The sequence below is a fragment of the Somniosus microcephalus genome, chromosome 10, assembly GCF_052327205.1.
Source record: "Somniosus microcephalus isolate GS21.2 chromosome 10, FLI_Smic_1.0, whole genome shotgun sequence".
NCBI classification, from domain to species: domain Eukaryota; kingdom Metazoa; phylum Chordata; class Chondrichthyes; order Squaliformes; family Somniosidae; genus Somniosus; species Somniosus microcephalus.
Genome location: NC_140996.1, coordinates 51,245,769 through 51,268,003, shown reverse-complemented (window position 1 = coordinate 51,268,003; position 22,235 = coordinate 51,245,769).

The window sequence follows — 22,235 nt, the reverse complement described above, 5'->3', positions numbered from 1 at the left end:
TGATGGGCTGGTTGGAGTGGAGGTGAGATAGAGCACTGGTGCAGGATGAATGAATCATGAATGCTGCCATGTTGTTCGCTACCTGTGGTTGCATGCAAGCTGTACACTGAGAGAGTGTTATACCTTTCTGTTCATAACAATGACAGGCTGCTGATGGGGATCATGCAAAAAAATGTGTGCTGTCTATAGAACCATGCAATGCTGGTGAAGCCTAGTGCCCTCCCATCCTACTTCACTTGGTCCATGGGGATAGAGATTTAGTTATTCCATGTGGAGTAGAAAGCCTCCCTTATGCAGCAGCATATAGCAAACTGGTAGCTGTCACTGGCATCACCTGCTGCAGCCTGAAAGGAGCCTGTGGCATGGAAGTTAAGGGCTACGGTGACCTCCTTGTGTGTTGCTAGTTGGTTTGATTGCATTAGGATGAGGGTGAGTGTGAGGGGTGGTTAGTCAGATGGGGATGTAAGCATGTAGAAAGAGAGAGAGGGATGGGTGGAGGTGCAAGGTATGTTGGTGTGAGTAAGGATGTGCAGGAGCAGGCTTGGGAAGGCAGAGTGATGGGAATGTGATGAGAGGCACAGCAAGATGAAGTTGAGTGTGGCTTTGCACTCACCTTCCATGATCTAATGAGATCATTGAAGTGCTTCTGGCATTACACCCAGGTCCTCCTCACCATATCCCTGCAGTTAACCTCCTCTGCTACCTCCAGCCAGATTATTTTGGTCTCCTGGGGAGGTCTCTTGCGCCCATCAGATGGGAAAAGGACCTCCCTGCGTCCTCTGACTCCCGTCACAAGAATATGTGGGGAGTCATCAGAGAACCTGGGTGCAGCCCTCTGTCTCTGTGAAGCCATGTGTGCAAGGCTGAGCAATAACCAGATGGTGCAATGCACTGCCCGCACACTCCTAGATGAACCTTTAAATGCAATGTGGCCAATATCCTCGTTGGAAATGAGTCATCGATGATGTCATCAGACCTGCACCACAATAGGGGTGGGAAATGCACAGGCCTGCCTTAATAGGCTCTATTAAGGGAAAGTCTCTCTGAGGAGCATGATGGAAAGAAGAACAGGGTAGTGACCTGCCACGCCGACCACCCGCACCCAACCTGCCGAGGTCAAGAAAATTCCAGCCATTATTTTTTGCATCTATATTTTACCACCATTGGAATATCTTGCATCTAAGTTTAATCTTTGTCAGCAGTATTTAGTTGTCTTAATGGCAGAAATAAGGAACGATGCAATTAAAAGTGTGGAAGGTCTATCCAGTCCAGTATGAAGTTTGTGCCTATGGTTAAATCTTCCAAATGTGTGTGGGATTTGACTACACTGTCCATGAAAAGTATAAATGCCCTGAAATTATTCTTTGGGATACTCCTCACAGTGCTCAAAGTATATGTCAACATTTTTCACTCTTCTATTTTGACAGAGGTGCTAACCCATTTATTTTCAATGGGTTAACGCTGACACCGAAATCGTGCAAAAAATCTCAGAGGTACATGTTTAAGGATTTTTTCATTAGTATCCCATGACTTAATTTCAGGGCCAAAGATTTAAAAAAACAAAATATTACAACAGTGACTACACTGCAGAAGCACTTCATTGGCTGTAAAGCGCTTTGAGACGTCCAGTGGTGGTGAAAGGCGCTATATAAATGCAAGCCTTTCTTTCAAAACATTGTCATTGTGGGGGGATTTTACACCACCCCACCCAGGGGAACTGGCTGGGTGCACATTTAAATAGCTGTGCAAAGATTTACTGCCCTGTTCCTGTTTGATTCACACCAGCCACCATCTTAACTGGGCCCTCATTAATTTTGCTAATTGGGATCCTATGGTGCGCACCACCTTGGTTAAACCTGGCAAGGAAGAAGAGGAGGCCCTCGAAGGTAAGTCAAAAACGTTTCTGTGGTGTATGTAACCTGTACCACCTTAAGAGACTACCTTAAGAGATGGACTACTTTCGCTTGGCTACTGTATATTGTAGTACCGGTGGTGACCATACCGGTATATAAACTCTGTGTAGTAATTTGCTAAGCAGTTCAGCCCTGACCTTCGATTAGTAAAGACCTGTTTAAGTTATTCTTGTTGTCTGTGTCCAGTGATTTAGAATAAGCATATCTGGGACACTCAGACTCAACAGTGGCGACGAGTCCGATCTTACCCTGCGGCAGTTTTGCATCCAAGGCAGCTTCGTCCTCAGAATGGGCGTCGAGAAGAGGCATCCGCCCTCATCATCCTGCTGAGCACCGCATCGCACGGGAGGCATCGAGAAACCGGGTTGAAATTACTGACCACGAAGTCCTCCATCAGCGACAGGCAGTGATCATCCTTCTACCACGGTGGTGGGTAAGCCGATCAAGCGACACGGGCAGAAAGTCGGCCGCGTTGTCAGTGGAGAAGGGGAGGGAAACCGGAGGAAAAAGGGCGGAGAACTCGACCGCAGCCGGTGAAAAGGGCCGGGCTGCAATCGGGGCTGAGAGGCGCAGCAACGAGGGAAGCGTTAATGCCCACAAGAACCGCGGGGGAGCAAAAGCAGCGTCGGGGAAATTAAGAACCGCTGGGAGGCGAGAACGGCAACAGCGCGGTCATCGCCATTGTAGCCAGCGGGGGGGAAGAAGACAAGCGCGGGAAGCCGCCATTGTAGTCGGCGGGGGAAGAAGACAAGCACAGGAAAAGCCGCCAAGCGCGGGAAGCCGCCATTTTAGTAGGCGGGGGAAGAAGACAAGCGCGGGAAGCCGCCATTTTGGAAAAATAAAATATTTAAAGAAACTCTCAAGGATGCCTAAACATGGTAACATCACTGCTTTTGATAGCGATGTTGAAGATTGGGCCACATATGTAGAACGCATTGAAGTTTATTGTACAGCAAATGAGGTACCAGATGATAAGAAAGCACTAACCTTATTAAATTCAATGGGTGCGAAGACGTACGGGTTATTGAGGCACCTTGTAACACCAGATAAACCGGCGGATCAGACTTTCGCGAATATTGTTAATATCCTGCAAGAACATTTAAACCCCACGCCGCTGCTGATAGCGGAACGAATTAAATTTTACAGAAGAACGCAGCGGAAAGAGGAAAGCAATGCTGAATTCTTAATTGAACTGCGCAAGCTATCAAAGTACTGTCAGTTTGGTACAGGACTAGCAGCTGCTCTGAGAGATAAATTCGTGTGTGGATTATTTGAAGAAGGAACGCAAAAGCGACTGCGAGAGGAAAAGGACCTTACGCTTGATAAAGCTGTCACCATTGCAGCATCGCACGAGGCCGCGGCAAGAGGCACCGTGGAAATGCAGCTAAGGGTCATCGGAACTCAGCAGCAATCAAATGGCATTGGGTGCAGTAAAGTGTTATCGTTGCGGAAGGACAACGCACGATCAGAACCAGTGCTGGTTCAAAAATCAAGAATGCAGAAAATGTGGCAAGCTCGGTCACATAGCTAAAGTATGCCGGTCAGGAAAGAAGACAAGCAACAAAAAGTCACCGCAGGAAAAGTGCAAAAAGGTACACAAGGTGACAGAGAACAGTTCGGATGAACAGAAGACGGATTCAGACTCCAGCAGTAAGGAACTGGGTTGTTTAAGAATACATAATGTGGGTAACACAGCAGACCACCAAACTATCTGGGTCACACTTCAGATAGCAGGAGTCCAAGTGAAGATGGAATTGGACACTGGATCGGCATTGATGGTCATGAATAAGCAAGATTACAAAAGGTTATTTCCACACATTCCCCTAAGGGATACGGAGATTGTATTGAAAACATACACGGGACGAAGAGTATACCCCATTGGAAAGATAAAGGTAAAGGTGGTCCACAAGGGTAAAGAAAGCCGAGGAATGGACTTATATGTGTTACCTGAGGGAGGTCCACCACTACTGGGACGGGAATGGATCAGGAGAATAAATATGGACTGGCATTCCTTAAAAGCACTAACTGTAGATTCCGGTAAAAAGGACGATGTCAAACCTAAACGACTGTCCAGAATATTGGATGATGCTAAAGAGGTGTTCCAGCAGGGACTGGGAACACTGAAAGGAATTACGGCAAACATCAAGGTTGAAGAACATGCAAACCCGAAATTTTTCAAAGCTAGACCGGTACCTTATGCGATACGACCTGCTGTGGAAGCTGAGCTGGAAGGACTAGAACGTTCCGGAGTACTGTCAAAGGTGGACTGGAGTGAATGGGCCATGCCCATTGTTCCCGTCATGAAGCGTTCATCGAGTAACAAGCCGGGGAACCGGGGAAGGTTCGCATCTGTGGTGATTTCAAGATCACTGTTAATCCGGTGCTTCATACGGTGCAATATCCGCTTCCACGGATTGAGGATATCTTCGCTTCGTTGTCTGGCGGGAAACACTTCACCAAGATAGACCTGGCACAGGCGTACTTACAGATGGAAGTTGATGAAGCGTCACGCCAGTATCTCACGATCAACACGCATAAGGGCTTATATCGGTATAATAGACTAGTTTTTGGAGTGGCATCGGCTCCAGCGATTTGGCAAAGGGCCATGGAGCAGGTATTACAGGGAATTCCAGGCACACAATGCTATCTGGACGACATTCTGATTACAGGAGATGATGATGAGGAACACCTTGCAAATTTGGAACAGGTGCTCACCAGATTGAAAGAATATGGACTTCGAGTTAATCGCCAGAAATGTGAGTTCTTTCAGAAGCAAATCTCGTACTGTGGTCACGTCATTGACCAGGAGGGGCTTCACAAGTCACCTGACAAGATCGAAGCTGTTGTGAAGGCTCCCGCTCCGGAAAATGTATCCCAGTATCCTAGGGTTGATTAACTATTACCATAAGTTTCTGCCAAATTTATCCACGGTGCTACACCCGCTGAACGCTCTTTTGCAGAAGGGAGTGCCATGGAAGTGGAGCGAGGACTGTAAGCAGGCCTTTCACAAAAGCAAGGCATTGATCACCTCTAAGGAAGTGTTGGCTCACTTTAACCCAACGCTGCCTATTCGTTTAGCTTGTGATGCTTCTCCATATGGTATTGGGGCAGTGCTCTCACATAAGTTGCCAAATGGCTTGGAAAGACCAGTCGCATTCGCATCCAGATCATTGACCTCCGCTGAGCGCAACTATGCTCAGATAGATAGGGAGGCTCTCAGCCTTGTGTGGGGAGTAAAAAAATTTAATCATTACCTGCAAGCGCAAAAGTTTACGCTGCTGACAGACCACCAGCCATTGGTTTCCATTTTTAACCCTAAGAAGGGTGTTTCGGTGATGACAGCGCAGAGGCTCCAGAGATGGTCCCTTTTCCTAGGGGCACATCAATATCAGATCGAATTCAAAGGTACAAAGCAACATGGTAATGCTGATGGGCTGTCGCGCCTGCCACTACCTACAGCGGAAGAGGCACCGACAGTTGACCCTGTTGAGTTATTTCACTCGACCATCATCGAATGTTTACCAGTCACCAATGCAAGTATTGAGAGAGAAACCAGGAACGACCCGACACTGTCTCAGGTCTACGAATTGACAGTGAAGGGATGGCCAGCTCATGGTGAACCACTGTTACCGGCATTCTCAGCCAGACGAGAACAGCTGTCCGTCTGTCAAGGAACATTGATGTATGGAACAAGGGTGATTATTCCTCCTAAATTAAGGGAGAGAGTTCTAAAGGAACTGCATGAAGGTCATCTGGGGGGAGTCAAGATGAAAAGCCTTGCTAGGGCTTATGTGTGGTGGCCAGGTATCGACCAACAAATAGAGGATCTGACTAAAAGCTGCTCAGGGTGCCAAAAAGTTCAAAATGCACCTCCAATTGCACCGCTGCATCCATGGGAATGGCCTTCAACCCCATGGCAACGTGTACATATTGACTTCGCAGGTCCATTCATGGACTCCATGTTTTTAATTGCGGTAGACGCACATTCTAAATGGCCAGAAGTGATTAAGATGGCGACCACTACCTCGGAAAAGACGATCGCAGTTCTAAGAACGATATTCGCAAGAATGGATTGCCAGAACAAATATGTTCAGACAACGGACCGCAGTTCGTGTCAGAAGAATTCCAGAAATTCATGAAGAAGAATGGGGTGAAACATTATACCTCTGCCCCATATCATCCGGCTACAAATGGGTTGGCTGAGAGATTTGTACAAACGTTCAAAAAGGCGATAAAGGCCATGAGCGAAGACCAGATTCCACTAGAACACAAGGTGGACAATTTCCTAATGGCATATCGAAACGCCACTCATGCAGTGACAAATCAAAGCCCTGCCATGATGTTCTATAACAGGAGGTTGCGGTCCAGGTTGGACTTGTTAAAACCAAATGTGCGGAGGGAAGTCGAAAACAAACAGTTCCAGCATATAAATAACAAGACCACTCGGAGTTTCGAAATAGGACAACCAGCGTTAGCCCTGGACTATAAGAATGAGAAATGGCAATCTGGAACAATTCGTGCCAGACAAGGACCCCTGATGTACACGGTAGATATTGGTGAAAACGTAATACGACGTCATGCTGACCAACTTGTAGAATCGAGAACAAGGGTCGAACCCATGACTACGACAGAGACACCAGTGGAAGAAGTTAGTGAACCTGAAGCATCTACCTCAGACGCCAATGTATCTGATGATGTCCAACCCATAAGAGAGCAACTAGATGAGTCACCCCAGCAACGAGAATCAGAGACCCCTGAAAGGCGTTATCCAACTCGGATCAGGAGGCCTCCTCAGAGACTGAATCTTTGAACAGTTTTGCATGAAGTTGTATATATGTTATCCATGTTATGTTTAAATTGGGATGTACACTGTTAAGCTAAAAAGGGAGGAATTGTGGTGTATGTAACCTGTACCACCTTAAGAGACTACCTTAAGAGATGGACTACTTTCTCTTGGCTACTGTATATTGTAGTATCGGTGGTGACCACACCGGTATATAAACTCTGTGTAGTAATTTGCTAAGCAGTTCAGCCCTGACCTTCGATTAGTAAAGACCTGTTTAAGTTATTCTTGTTGTCTGTGTCCAGTGATTTAGAATAAGCATATCTGGGACACTCAGACTCAACAGTTTCTTAGTGGGATCATGAGGGGCAGGAGGTGGGTGGCTTTTCTGCAACTGTGACCTGCCCAAAGTCGGCCATCTGCCTTTTTCCACCATCAGCTGTCCCCGGCTTCTTGCCCGGGAGTTCAAATCACCCCATAGTGTCCATGGCTACATCTATGTAATTTACTGTCTCTCAGTCTCATTACTTGTACAATTGAGCATAGACAGGGATAACCAATAGGGTCGCTTTTAACTGCAGTGCGAAGCTAGTGGCTTGCTTTCCAGGCCAGGATTTTGAGTCAGAGTTGCGGCAGACTTTATCTGCCAGGCCACATGTGAATGCTGCCGGTCAGCTGCTTGGCCCTTTCTGGTGGAAAACGGCAACTCGTTGGCAGGGAGGATGAAGATCAGGCGGTCCAGAGGCTTGCTCGCCAGCATCAGAAGAATGTCTCTGGCAGCAGGATAGGTCCGGGAGGGGAGAAACCCAGCATGGCAGAAGGCCGGACTTTCCTTGTGGGGCCCACAGGAGCACTCCTGCTCCTCCCGGCTCCACTAATGAACGCTCTTTAACTTACCTTCTCGCTGGTCTTGCTGGCTTCCCGACAGCTGTCCCTGGTAGGGTGGCTGGGCCTGGTGCCTCACTCTGGAGTGGGTGTAAATGCCAGCGACGTTCCATGTACACCATGGGACCCTACTTTGTTTTGTTAATGAGGTTCCCACTGGAGTCCGGTGAGCGCCTCAGCCGCTGCCAAAATCAGTGCAGGTTAAATGGCAGAACCGTGAGATTAGTGCAGGAAATGGAGTTGCTCCATTTTAACTGCTCTCCCACTCCCTTCCTGAAATTTGGGGAGATTCAATAATCCCCTTGATGCGTCAGTATCAAAAACTGCTAATTTAAATTAGCTGACTCCGCCCACAAGACATTAAAATCAACCTATAAATGGTTTTAGCTGGTGGTTGCTATCAGTGCAAAGTAAAGGCACTGAAAATGGAGCAGTAAAATTTCTGAACACTAACATCTAAATCTTCATATTTAAATGATACTCCCTACCTTTGAGTTTATATACCAGGTTCTACAGGTGATTCCCATATTTCTTTAATATGGTTGGATTATAGTTATAGTGCTAGTTGTAGCTCAGTGGTAGCATTCTCGCCTCTGTGTCAGTTGGTTATGGGTTTGAGTCCCACTCCGGAGACTTGAGCACATGATTCAGGCTGACACCTCGAGTGCAACGCTGAAGGAGTGCTGCACTGTCGAAGGTGCTGTCTTTCAGATGAGATGTTAAACTGAGGCACTGTCGGCCCTCTCAGGTGGATGTAAAATATCCCATGGCACTATTTCGAAGAAGAGCAGTGGAGTACTGGCCAATATTTATCCCTCAACCAACATCACTAAAACAGATTATCTGGTCATTATCTCATTTCTGTTTGTGGGACCTTGCTGTGCGCAAATTGGCTGCTGTGTTTCCTACATTACAACAGAGGCTACACTTCAAAAGTACTTCATTGGCTGTGAAGTGCTTTGGAACATCCTAAGGTTGTGGGAGGCATTATAGAAATGCATTTCTTTCTTTCTTCTATCATGACCACAAAGGTACGGATAAGTTTGTCCCTATTTTAGACAAAAAATGCATAATGGGGAAAAATATGAAAATTCAAAACTGGTACAGTCATTTCAATTTAAAAGTGGCTGTTTATAACTTGCCATCTGATCACATTATTTATTTAAATGTATTTTTCGGCGTTTACAAATGATATTCGATGTCACAGCCACAGAATCCAAGATCCCCAGATTTCAATTTACATTCTAAATAAAAGGTATTGACTTCTGAGAGCTGTTTGATAAGACAACTGTGTCTATCAATCCCACATTTAAAGATATCCTACTAATATAAACTCAGCGTGCAGTTCCATTAGTTAGAATTAGGCCAGCCTAATCTGTTTGTCTCCAGCTATTGCACTGGAGAATGCTTAATCACTTAAAATAAGTTAAAATCTCTGCCATTGAATGCAAATACTGGAGATTTCTTGAAAGGTGATAAGGGGCTTTCTTAGATGGATATTGATCCTGAGCTGAGCAAATTGATAAAAGAACCAGTCAGTAGTGTTTTTCTTCTCTTTAAAGGCAGTGTACAAAGCAAACAAGTCCCCAATGTGAATAGAGTAAACCACACAGCTTGTCCACCCAATTCTTGAACTACTTAAACAGTGGAAAACGATACATCAGGGTAAATTCACAATTCCTGGGATCCCAGTAGGAGGCTGTTTGAAGGAATCATGGGTCAGGTCTACAACACTGTCATGTTGATTCTTTGCCTCGTATTCCCTTTAAGCGTGGCTCCCTACTGGAAGAGCGGGTTCATTGAATTTACCTTAAATTTAGCCTCGTGTCAAAATATTTTTATGGCAGAATTTTTCTTTTAAAATGATAACAAAAAAACTGGAAAAGGAACCATGACCAGCTGGCTACGGGACTAATTTTCAATTTTGGGATTGGCCACCCGTTATACACCAGGCCCAAATTTCCTTTCCATTGAAGTTGATGGGAAAGAAAATTCGATGGGGTGCTGAAAGGGCAGCTATTTCATTGCCATCACTTTTACGCCTCCACCTAAGTTGGAAATTACCCTCATGGTTTCGAAAGGAACTCGATATAAGGGGTGGCGAGGAGGGGGGGCGGCAATCAACCTTGGTGGAAGCACAAGATGGGTGGTAACGAATCGGCCGCCCTTTACATATCCCACATGATTTTCTTGTCCATTGATTTCTATAGAAAGAACAATCAATCAGGGTCCATAACAGACGCTGATCTGTTGCCACCTGTTTTGCATTCCCACCAAAGTTAACTTTCACCCCCCACAATTCTGAACCCATGTACGGTGTCAAGACATTAGAAATAACCCATTTTTATTCAAACAGGCAAGCAAGAAGGGTATTTACATATCACAAAGAAACACATAATCCCCTGTACTTCTGGTACTGATGCTCTGCCTCCTGAATTTTTGATCAAGAATTACACCTGGGCTTTTACCTTGTTATTCAAGGTTACTAATGTTATTCCATTATAACTCATTTTGCAGATTCTTATTTTGTTTGGCAGTAATAGACTGTCCCACTTTTCCATTTGAATCTTTCTGTTCTGACCTCCTTATTCTGCCATTTGCTAATTGATAACAGAAACAGGGGCCGCACAAGGATCTGGGTAAAGAAATTAGGTATGTCAAACATCACAGAACTTTCTTTTACATTTAAAATTGCCTCCTGTTTTTTATGGAAATTTCAAACCATGAGCAAAAAGATGGGAGCATACATACTCTTCTTATGAGAAAGATTTCACTATTGGCAATAAATATCAGTCAATCACAACATACTTGCAATAATCATCCTTTAACAATTCTCAAGCAGCTAACTGTACGAATCTCTGAAACCTAATTAATTTATCTATGGAATACACATGTTCCCTGCCAGATGCCTAAAACAGTCATTAGACCCTTACATATGTAAATAAGGAGCGTAATGCCTGTTTTAGGCCCGCTCTGCTAAATTGGCTGACACTCAGTGGAGCAAGCGCCCGACTTGTTCCGCTCTGGAATTTTCAGCGGTCGCTGTAGCTAAACAGTGTGATAAAAGTAAGCATATATATTCTTTAAAGTTTGATGTGTAGCCGGGAGCAGCAGGACTGCAATCAGTCCCCCTCCTGTAGTTTCCCCCATTCTTGCCGGTACTCAGTTAAGGGCACTGCCTGCAAAACCAGCGGCCCGAAATTTATCCTCTGGAAATGGGTGAGCTGCCTCAGGAGGCATGACGGGTGCCGACAGCTCATTTAATTCATTGAAATGAAGACCGAGGCTCAAATCTAGGTGAGATTGAGAACAATCCCTGCACCTGATTGGATAGGCCAGAAGCGCACGTGATATTGGGCCGTGGGCCTCATTATCATTGACCCAGCAAGCTGCAGACACATATTAGGGGCCCCCAGCCAGCTCACCGGTGAAGAGGACTCAAAAATCAGACCCTGCTGGCGTCCTCAGGCCAGGAAGTGGAGGGTGGGGGGAAGCTGCCTGGATTGGAAAGCTGGCGATGGCCGGCATGGGAGGATAGCGGTGATTGGGAAGGGTGGTTAGCAGGAAGAGGCCGGGATTGTGGGGGGGGGAGGGGGTGGGGGTGGAAGAGGGAATCGCTTTGTTGGTTGTAGCATGCAGCGGCCCCTTTAAGGACTGTCTGTTAGGTCGCATGTAGACCTGGTTTTCGACAACTAGGGAACACGATGGGCTCAATTTTGCCAGACCCGAGGAGGGATTGAAGGCTTGTGAGGTGTTAAAATCGCACGATCCCGCCTCCATCCCGCCTCCAAGAAATTTTCCCACATGCGAGTTTTCTGACCCCGTCTCCATCCCACCTCCAAGAGGTGGGATAGGCCCTTAAGGCCCTTAACAACCAGTTAAGTGCCTCTATAATCCCATTTTGAGAGGCCTTTCTGATTTTAACAGTTTTCCCACGTGCTGCATGCCTCCTCTGAAACACGCCAGTGAAACCTGGTGGCAGCACAAGTGGATTGCTTACTAACAGCTGCAGCTCCACCATTAAAAAGGAGTTTTCACCAATCATCATTTGCAGGTAGCAGAACTGTGCTGTCTCAGGTCTGGGGGAAGTTTTAACAGGCCTACTCATTGTTGTGGAAGTTTGGAGCCTGAAACCCATCTCCAGTGTGACCTCCTGGGAAACCCCTCTCCCCACCTTGACTGAGCGCTTCCTCAACTGAGGTATATACCAGAAGAATGGGAACCATTTATTTCCCTTCCTCCTGGACATCAGATTCGGATGATAAACAGCCGCAGCAGCAGCAGAACCCTGAACAACAGCAGCACCAACAGCAGGAGCAACAGCAGGAGCTCCAAGCTGCTGCTCACCCACCTGAAGCTGCACAGGCCAGAAGGCGCCAGTGCATGGAAGCCCGTCGGCGCAGGAGATACCCACCAAACAGGGTCTACAGCCAGAGGATCAGCTACCTCAACATGACTGAGCAGGAGTGACAAAGGAGGCTCAGACTTTCGCAAGAGGTAGTGGGTGAGATTTGCGCAACGCTGCAGCAAGACCTGGAGCCCAGAGGAGCAGATGGACACGACTTATCAGTGGCCGTCAAAGTCACCACCGCACTCAACTTTTTTGCATCAGGCTCATTCCGGGGAATCAGCAGCAGACATCAGTGGCATCTCCCAGGCGGCTGTGATGAAATAACTGTGTTCTGATATTTGTACTTGTACTTGTAATGTCTGGAATGTTCCACCGGGGGGAACCACTAATGCTACTCCCTGGCCCCACCCCTCTTCTGGTATGTTCTACCAAGGGCTCGGTCGATGATGAACTCTGTTAACTCTGCCATGATTCTTACTTAATAAAAGGCTTCAGTCTTAAGCTTTAACTTCACGGATTCGGGCAGTTATTTGGCACATCAATTTTATTAAGTAACAACTTTTGGAAGATGGATCGATTTTTGAAACCAAAGCGTCTGGATATCGATCACCATTCGACAGATGCGTCGAAGAAATTTACGCATTGGCTCCGATGTTTTGAACACTTCATTGCATCATCGACCGATCCGACGGTTAACAAGTTGGGTCTTCTAACCAACTTGGTAAGTCATCAAACTTACTCTATAATTGAAGATATTACTACATATGAAGAGGCCCTCGCAGCTCTTAAAGCCCAGTACCTTAAGTCGGTTAACGAAGTATACGCCAGGTATCTCCTGTCTGCTCGCAGGCAATTACCCGAGGAATCTCTGGACGATTTCCTGCAGGACCTTAAGGCTTTGGCTAAGGGTTGCAACTACAAGGCTGTCTCTGCCATAGTGTATCAGGAAGAAGCCATCCGCGATTCTTTCATATCTGGCCTCCGATCTAATTATATTAGACAGAGACTCCTCGAGAACGACTCGTTAGTTTTTAAAATGGTCGTCGCTGCTGCTCGATCGTTAGATGTAGCCCAGAAGAATTCAGAAGTGTATGCATCAGCCCATGCATCTCTCTCAGCCTCGTGTGTTCCGAGTATGGAGGCATCCATAACACCAATGGAGCCCCCACTTAATCCTATTGTTGTGGCTGTGCCCCATGGGTCTAAGTGTTATTTTTGTGGCCAATCTAAACACCCCAGGCAAAGTTACCCAGCCAGAGAGGCTACCTGTTTTAAATGTAAGAAACGGGGACATTTTAGTAAAGTGTGTAAGGGTAATCCTGTACCCAATGTCTTCTCTGCTGCCACCTATCGTTTTACTCTAGCCTCGGCTATGGTTGACCAGACCATACCGTGTTCCTTGTCAAAATCTATGATGGACATTAAGATTAATGGTCGTCCTACTGGGTGTTCGATAGATTGTGGCAGTACTGAAAGTTTTATACACCCCAACCTTGTTAACTCCTGTTCATTGAAGGTGTATCCTACTCGAAGTGAAATTGTGATGGCGTCCAAATCCCTTACTTTGGAGGTAACTGGATATTGTAAAGTCACATTGACCGTTAAGGATACGGAGTATAAGGACTTTAAACTCCTCATATTACCTCAGTTGTGTGTGAACTTAATATTAGGCTTGGACTTCCAGTGTCAGCATGAGAGCGTTACCCTTAAGTATGGTGGATCTCAGCCTCCGCTCACAGTCTGCGGCCTTTCTACTTTAAACGTAAGCCCGCCTTCTTTGTTTGCGAACCTTGCTCCTAATTGTAGACCTATAGCGACTAAGAGTCGATGGTATAGTTCAGAAGATAAAACATTTATAAAAGAGGAAGTGGAAAGGCTTCAACGGGAGGGAATCATCGAACACAGTGGTAGCCCGTGGCGTGCCCAGGTGGTGGTGGTTAAAACTAATGAGAAGAAAAGACTTGTGGTCGATTATAGCCAGACTATAAACTTGTATACCCAATTAGACGCCTATCCTTTGCCTCGTATTTCTGAGATGGTGAACCAGATAGCTCAGTACTGCGTGTTCTCCACCATTGATTTAAAGTCTGCCTACCATCAACTCCCCATCAAAATAGAAGACCGACCTTATACGGCCTTCGAAGCTAATGGGCGCCTGTACCAATTCCTTCGGGTGCCCTTTGGAGTGACGAATGGGGTATCCGTCTTCCAACGGGAGATGGATCGTATGGTGGATGAATACGCGTTGGAAGCAACATTCCCGTACCTGGACAATGTTACCATCTGTGGGCGTGACCAACGAGAGCATGATCAAAATCTCGCGAAGTTCCTAGAGACTGCAAAGAGGTTAAACCTGAACTACAACAAAAACAAGTGTACCTTCAATACTACACGTTTGTGTATTCTTGGTTGCGTTGTGGAGAATGGGGTAATCGGGCCAGACCCTGAAAGATTACGCCCACTTAAGGAATTACCTTTACCTCACACTGTAAAAGCTTTAAGAAGGTGTCTGGGATTCTTCTCGTACTATGCCCAGTGGGTGGCTAGCTACTCAGATAAAGTCCGACCTCTTATTAAGTCGACGTCTTTTCCGCTATCAGCGCAAGCTCAGGAGGCTTTCCTTAATACCAAACGGGACATTGAGAAGGCAGTGGTATGTGCCGTGGATGAGAAGATCCCATTTCAAGTGGAAAGTGATGCATCTGATTTTGCGTTGGCAGCAACTCTTAACCAAGCTGGTAGACCAGTAGCTTTCTTCTCTCGTACATTGCAAGGACCAGAAGTTCGACATTCTTCAGTGGAAAAGGAGGCACAGGCGATTATCGAAGCAGTCAGGTATTGGAGACATTATCTCGCTGGCCAACGTTTTACGCTCATTACTGACCAGCGATCTGTGGCCTTTGTGTTCAACACTAAGCAGAGAGGCAAGATCAAAAATGATAAGATTTTAAGATGGCGAATAGAACTGTCAACATATGACTATGATATTCAGTACAGGCCTGGAGTATTTAATGAGCCATCGGATGCTTTGTCACGAGGAGTATGTGCTAGTCTAGGTACAGATAAGCTTCAAAGTCTCCACGACGCACTCATGCCACCCTGGGGTTACCAGAATGAACCACTTCATTAAGTCCCACAATCTACCATACTCTATTGAGGAGGTCCGGATAATGACCAGAACCTGTCATGTTTGTGCTGAATGCAAACCCCGCTTCTATAAGCCGTCCGAGCCAGCTCATCTTATTAAAGCAACTCGACCATTTGAGCGTTTGAGTCTCAATTTTAAAGGTCCCCTTCCATCGAGCGACCGTAATGTCTATTTTCTTAATATTATAGATGAGTACTCTCGGTTCCCTTTTGTTATCCCCTGTCCGGATGTGACTAGTGCTGTTGTAATTAAATGCCTCTGCCAACTGTTTTCCTTGTTCGGCATGCCTAACTATATACATAGTGATAGGGGTTCTTCCTTTATGAGCGAAGAATTACGACAGTTTTTGCTATCGAAGGGGATTGCAGCGAGTAGAACTACCAGCTATAACCCTCGTGGTAATGGGCAGGTCGAGAAAGAAAATGCGACAGTGTGGAAGGCTATCGTACTGTGGCTGAAGTCACGAGGCCTGCTGACCTCTCGCTGGCAGGATGTCCTGCCAGACGTGCTGCATTCCATAAGGTCTCTTTTGTGTACAGCGACGAATGCCACCCCTCATGAAAGGATGTTTAGTTTTCCAAGAAAAGCTACTAATGGAGTATTGTTACCCACATGGTTGACGACCACGGGCCCTGTGTTGTTGTGCAGACATGTGAGAGGCCACAAGACTGATCCACTGGTGGAGGAAGTACAACTCCTCCATGCTAATCCCCAGTATGCGTATGTTCAATATTCGGATGGGCGAGAGGATACGGTCTCTATTAAAGATCTTGCACCTGCTGGAGCTCGAAAAGAGTTCGACTCTGAGAGTAGAGTTTTCAATCGTGGTATTGGACCTTCAGAGACACAAACCCTCAGTGTGGAAAATACTGATGATTCTGGGAATTCGCATGAACTGGAGTTAGTGCTCCGGGAGGAGCCTCAGCAAGAGTTATGTCGTTCCCAGAGGATTATCAGACCTCCTGACAGACTGAATCTATAGCAGGGGGTGAATGTGATGAAATAACTGTGTTCTGATATTTGTACTTGTACTTGTAATGTCTGGAATGTTCCACCGGGGGGAACCACTAATGCTCCTCCCTGGCCCCGCCCCTCTTCTGGTATGTTCTACCAAGGGCTCGGTCGATGATGAACTCTGTTAACTCTGCCATGATTCTTAGTTAATAAAAGGCTTCAGTCTTAAGCTTTAACTTCACGGATTCGGGCAGTTATTTGGCACATCAGCGGCCATACACATTTGCATCACGCAGGTAACCGATGCCCTCTTTGCCATCGCGCACAATCACATCCATTTCTCCAAGGATCAAGCCACTGTAACTGCGCGTTCGGTTGGGTTTGACAATCTGGCAGGCTTTCCAAGGGTGCAGGGCCTCGTTGACTGCACACATGTGGCCCTTAAGGCACCCCATCACAATCCAGCTATTTTTGTCAACCGCAAGGGCTTCCAGTCCCTCAATGTACAGCTGGTGTGTGATCACAAGAAGGACATTTTGCATGTTTGTGCCAAGTACCCTGGCAGTTGCCATGACTCCTTCATCCTGCGCCAGTCTAGTGTGCCTCTGCTCTTCAGTCCGCCAGACCAACTTAACGGATGGCTACTTGGCGTCAAGGGCTATCCCCTGAAGACGTGGCTAATGACGCCGTTGAGGAGCCCATCCAACGAAGCTGAGGAGCGCTACAACTCGAGCCACATTTCCACCAGACCCATAATCGAGCAAACCATCGGCTTGCTGATGATGCGCTTCAGATGCCTGGATAGATCAGCTGGAGCCCTACAGTACTCAGCAGCCAGGGTCTCCAGAATCGTCGTGGTTTGCTGTGCACTTCACAACATGGCACAGCATCATGGCTTGCAGATGCCTGAGGAACAAGTGGCTCATCACATATCCTCCTCAGATGAGGAGGAGGAGGAGGAGGAGAGCGACAACGACCAGCTTGCAGAGGCGCATCAACCAGCACCAGCAGCATGCGAGCACATTGCTGCCTGGGATGCAAGGCATGCACTCATCTTGGCCAGATTTGCTTAGCCTAGACAATCAAGCACTTTTGCCTCGCAGCTTCTTACCAGAGCATCAACAATGGCCAAGAACCTGCAGTTCCTACCACTCTGACCACCATACTGACAATTGCAAGTCATCCTAAGCCCTCAATATGGAAGCCCAATTAGTGATATGACACACGCCACAACTGCAACAGTTGACATCAGAATTTTTAATGACAATAACCAACTGATGGCTTTTCAACATTAATCATAACATTTCACCCAAGTGACTACCCTTGTGACTACTTGTGCATTATCTTCCTCTTACGCGTGCTACGTGCTGCTTCCCCTGTGGCTTCAGCAGATGTGGAGGCCCCCTTGTTCACTTTCTTGCTGCTCCTGTCTCGACACGTTTGGCAGGGGTCCTCTGGGATTGCAAACCTGTGAGGGCTCGGCAACAGTCTGCTGCTCCTGCAGCTGTGCAGGGGTTGAGATGCCTGGGTGGGGACTCTGGTGGGGCTCTGACCGAGGGTTCTGCAGTGGCATGGTCGTGTGAGCACTTGGAGAGGAGCCCCCACTTCATTGTTGTCTGCCAACATCCCTCTCATGGGTCAGCCCCACTTCAGAGCTAGCAAGTGGCTTGACAGCACCTTGCTGCACATCAGGGGGGCCATGAGGACCGGTTTCAATACTGGAAGTCCTACTCCCGAGGACTTGCCTGAAGGTCTGATTTGTTTGCTCAAGAGCCGACCATCGCTCCTCAAGAGATGTCAGTCTATTCTGAACAAATACCATGTTTTCCATACCTTGGCGACTAAGCTCCTCCATGGACGGACCCATCCTCTCATCTACCGTAGCCATCCTCTCCTCTACGGTAGCCAGCCTTACCATGGAGGTAGCCATCCTTTCCACAGAGGTTGCCATCCTTTCTGTGGTGATGCGTTCATGCGCCAACGCCTCCACAAAGGCTCTGCTCATGTTAGCGATGGACTCCTCCATTCACTCCACTCTCACAGCGTCACTGGAGACAAAACCTGCCAGAGACTCCTGCACCTCTTCCTGGAGTTCCAGCACCGCTCTTCTTCTGGATGGACCCGGAGGCAGAGGGTCGACATGCAGCTGAGCCGAGCTGGCAGAGTCCTGCGCCCTCCGACTAGGACTCTCCACTGCTGTTCCTGTCTCCACCATCTGCTGATGCTCACTTGTGAGCTATGATACACCAGCTGACAATACTGCACTATCTCGCGAAGGTACCACCGAGGTGTGAGTGTCTGCGCTGTTGCTGGGTGCGCTGAATTCTGCTGACGCTGCGCCCTCAGAGGAGTCTGGAGGCTCAGGCTGTTTCTCCTGGATAGTGGGGATGGGGACTTTCGATGGTCCTGTGGGGGAGTAAAGGAAAGAGTCAGAGATGTGAGGCCAAGGTTACATGCACATTGAATATTGCAGATGATCAATAGTCAATCTGTTAGAGCATCAGAATCATTATCAGTGACTCATGCAATGTCAATGAGAGAGATGATCAACTATTCTGTCACCAGCTTGCTCTGATGCACCCGTCTGTCCGTCCCCCACTTGCGCATCCTCCTCCACTCCCACGATCTCCAGGGCCACCTCCTCCTAGGGGGTGAGCTGGGCTACTGAGGGTGGCCCTCCTCCTGTCCTCACTCTTTCCCGCTTATTGTGAGCTCTCTTTTCCTGTAATGAGGGAGACAAATGGAGTTTGAGTGCGAATGAAGGACTGAGTGTAGTGAATGCATAGCACAGATGCTTAGAAGGAGACAAAGATGGAGTGAGCTGGCAAGACCAAGGGCCCTCCCTGTGTGTTGTCAGTTGTTTTCATAGCATCACAGCGATAGGGAGTGTGAGGGCTGCATAGTCGAATAGTTGGGTAAATGTGACCATAGAGAGAGAAGGAATGGGTAAGGGTGCATGGGTGTCAGTGTCAAGTGGGATGTGGAGGAAGAGGTTGTCAAAGCTGAGTGCTGGTGAGGAGAGGCAATGGGGATCAGATTGAGGGTGATGGGAAAGTCACACTCACTTTTCCAGTGCGCAGAAGGTCATGAAACCTCTTCCTGCACTGCAGCCAGGTTCTGCGGCACATAGACAAAAAGTTGACCTCCTGGGCCACTTGCATCCACACAGCTTTCATCTGCTGGGGAGGCTTCCTCCTCCGAGGAAGGGAAGAGCACCTCCTTATTTCCTCTTGCTCCCTCCACCAGAGCTTGCAGGGTGGCGTCATCGAACCTTGGTGCAGACGTTGTCCTACTGCTGGACATATTGACTGGAGGAATCTATCACAGCAAAGTGCATAAGGCTTGCAGTCTGCAGAAGAAGCAAGGCTGCCTGCAGGCCTTAAATCCAACAGCATCGATGACGTTGTTGTGTATGTACCTTTAAGAGAGAACTGCTTTTATACTGTAGTACCAGCAGTGACCACACCTGTATATAAAGCCGTAGCAGGCTTCTGTACTTTCAGTTCCAGCATACACTCTGTTCAGTAAACACCTCTTATTACCGTTCTCCTGCAGTCTGTGTGTTATTGATACGCGGACACGACAGTGGCGACGAGCAGGTTCAAACTCACCTGCAGTACTGCATCACCTCACGGGGATCCATCCCTGAAAAGAAGCTTCTTGGAGGTCGAAGCCAGAGCAACGGGCGTCGGCTGTGGGCAACCGCCCAGTGATCCATCGGAGTTCAGAGAATCGCAGGGGAAGCTGTGGAGAGCTGGGCCTGGTTCTCCAGTCAAGGTGTCCCAGCAAATCAGGCTGGTAGCAGGTAGTGCGCTGACCCTTCCCGGACTGCGGTGGGCTAGAGCTCGATCAAGCGGCTCTGTAAGGGGGCCGAGCAGCGTCGTCGGGAAGAAAAAGAGAGAGAGAGAGGGTGGGGCGCACAGGGCGCGGCCGGTGCTCAAGAGTCGGGCAGCGTTGAAAAAAATAAAAATAAAAAGGGGAAGGAAAAGAGACGCGCAGAAAGCCGCGGGGTGCCGCCATTACCTATTAGAACGCTAGGAGCAGCATTGGCAGCAGGGGGAAGAAGGAAAAGTGCGGGAGGCGCCATTTTAATCCATTCGGGAAGAAGGAAAAGCGCGGGAGGCGCCATTTTAAACCACCCAAGATGCCGAAGAGTGGCAGCATCACTGCTTTCGAAAACGAAATATAAGACTGGACCACGTATGTGGAAAGAATTGAAGTGTACTGCAAGGCAAATGAGGTGGCTGCTGAAAAGAAGGCGTCGGTATTATTGAATTTGATGGGCGCGAGAACGTACGGCCTATTGCGGAATTTAATTACCCCAGCTAAACCAATGGAGAAAAGCTTTGAAGAGATTGTCAACATCTTGCAGGAACATCTAAACCCTACACCGCTGCTGATAGCAGAATGATTCAAGTTCCATAAACGAAACCAGCACAAAGACGAGAGTAATGCTGACTATCTTACGGAATTACGCAAGTTATCGAAACACTGCCAGTTCGGAGCAGGACTGGCAGATACCTTAAGGGATAAGTTTGTCTGCGGGCTCCAGAGTGAAGGAACCCAGAAACGACTACTTTCGGAAAAGGACCTTACGTTAGAAAAGGCTTTCAGCGTTGCAGTATCCTACGAAGCAGCAGCACGGGGAGCTGCGGAAATACAACAGAAACTGCAAGAATATAGCGCCAATGAAATGGCATATGGAGCAGAAAAGTGCTATCGCTGCGGCAGAACAACCCATGACCAGAAGGATTGCTGGGCTAAGGACAAAGTATGCAGGCAATGTGGGAAAGTGGGACTCATAGCACGAGTCTGCAGGTCGGGAAAGAAAACCAACACTAAAAGAACTACTAAGGAAAAGTACAAGAAAGTACAAAAGATGACGGACAGTAGTTCAGAAGACCAGAAGAGTGATAATGACTCCGGGAGCAGGAGACTAAGTTTTCTAAAGTTACACAACGTGATTGCAAAGGAGGATCACCGAACCATTTGGGTCACCCTTGTAAGATTCAAAATTTTCAGTAATTTAATCACGCAAGAAATCAGGGTTAATAAGACAGTTTTATTGACCAAAAGAAACTTGTACAGAAAAACCTTTGATAAAAAGGGGCATACAAAATGGCCACCGGACCTCGTGATCAGTTTCTGGGACCATTTGATTTCCGTTACTGCAAGCCAGACAGGCTTGTGGATTGAGGACAGTAAGCCCGCGAAAGCCAGTATCGGGAAAACGAAACTCAGGGAACTGAGCATACATATTAATTGGATTCTAAGTACAGGACAGTTTCAGGTAACAGGATGGGGCCCATCAAGAAATGGGCGGACATTTGAATGAACACTTAAACCCATTTACTGTACAAAGGAAAAACCGTTTAACAGCCATCAAGGGCAATCTCCAGACCGATCAATATACGAACCGAGTTACGGTGACAAAGTAAAAGACATTATCGGCCAGGAAGGCCAGTTAAGCTATCACTGGCTCCCGTTGTAAGACAAAGCACCCCTGCAGAGATTTCTGCCCGCCAAAAATATTACAAAGACAGGACTATGATTTGGCGGGAGATAAGACTGTCCCAAAAAGGTATAACTGTGGATTGAAAAGTCCATCAGTATGCTTCGCTTCAGATTCACGCTTCGGGAACACGCTTCTTCTACCTCGGTAGCTTCGGAATTCGATCAGGACGTTTTCTTCTTTCGAGGACGTTTCGGGACGGACTCTTCGGTTAAGGCAAAGTGGTCGGTGTTTGGCCAGGCAAGGCTCGGCCACGACGGGAAGACGGGCAAGGGGACTGTGACATACTTGAACATATTAGCATCGAGAGGGAGGGGGTACTAGCAGTTTTAGCAGGCCAAAAGTGGATAATCCCCAGGCCCGGACGAGGTGTATCCCAGGCTGTTGTGTGAGGCAAGGGAGGAGATTGCAGGGGCTCTGACACAAATTTTCAGAACCTCTCTAGCCACGGGGGATGTACCAGAGGACTGGAGAACAGCTAACGTAGTACCATTATTCAAGAAGGGTAGCAGGGATAAACCAGGGAATTACAGGCCAGTGAGCCTAACATCTGTGGTAGGGAAATTATTGGAAAAAATTATGAGGGACAAAATTAGTCTCCACTTGGAGAGGCAAGGATTAATCGGGGATAGTCAGCATGGCTTTGTCAAGGGTAAATCATGTCTGACAAATCTGATTGAATTTTTCGA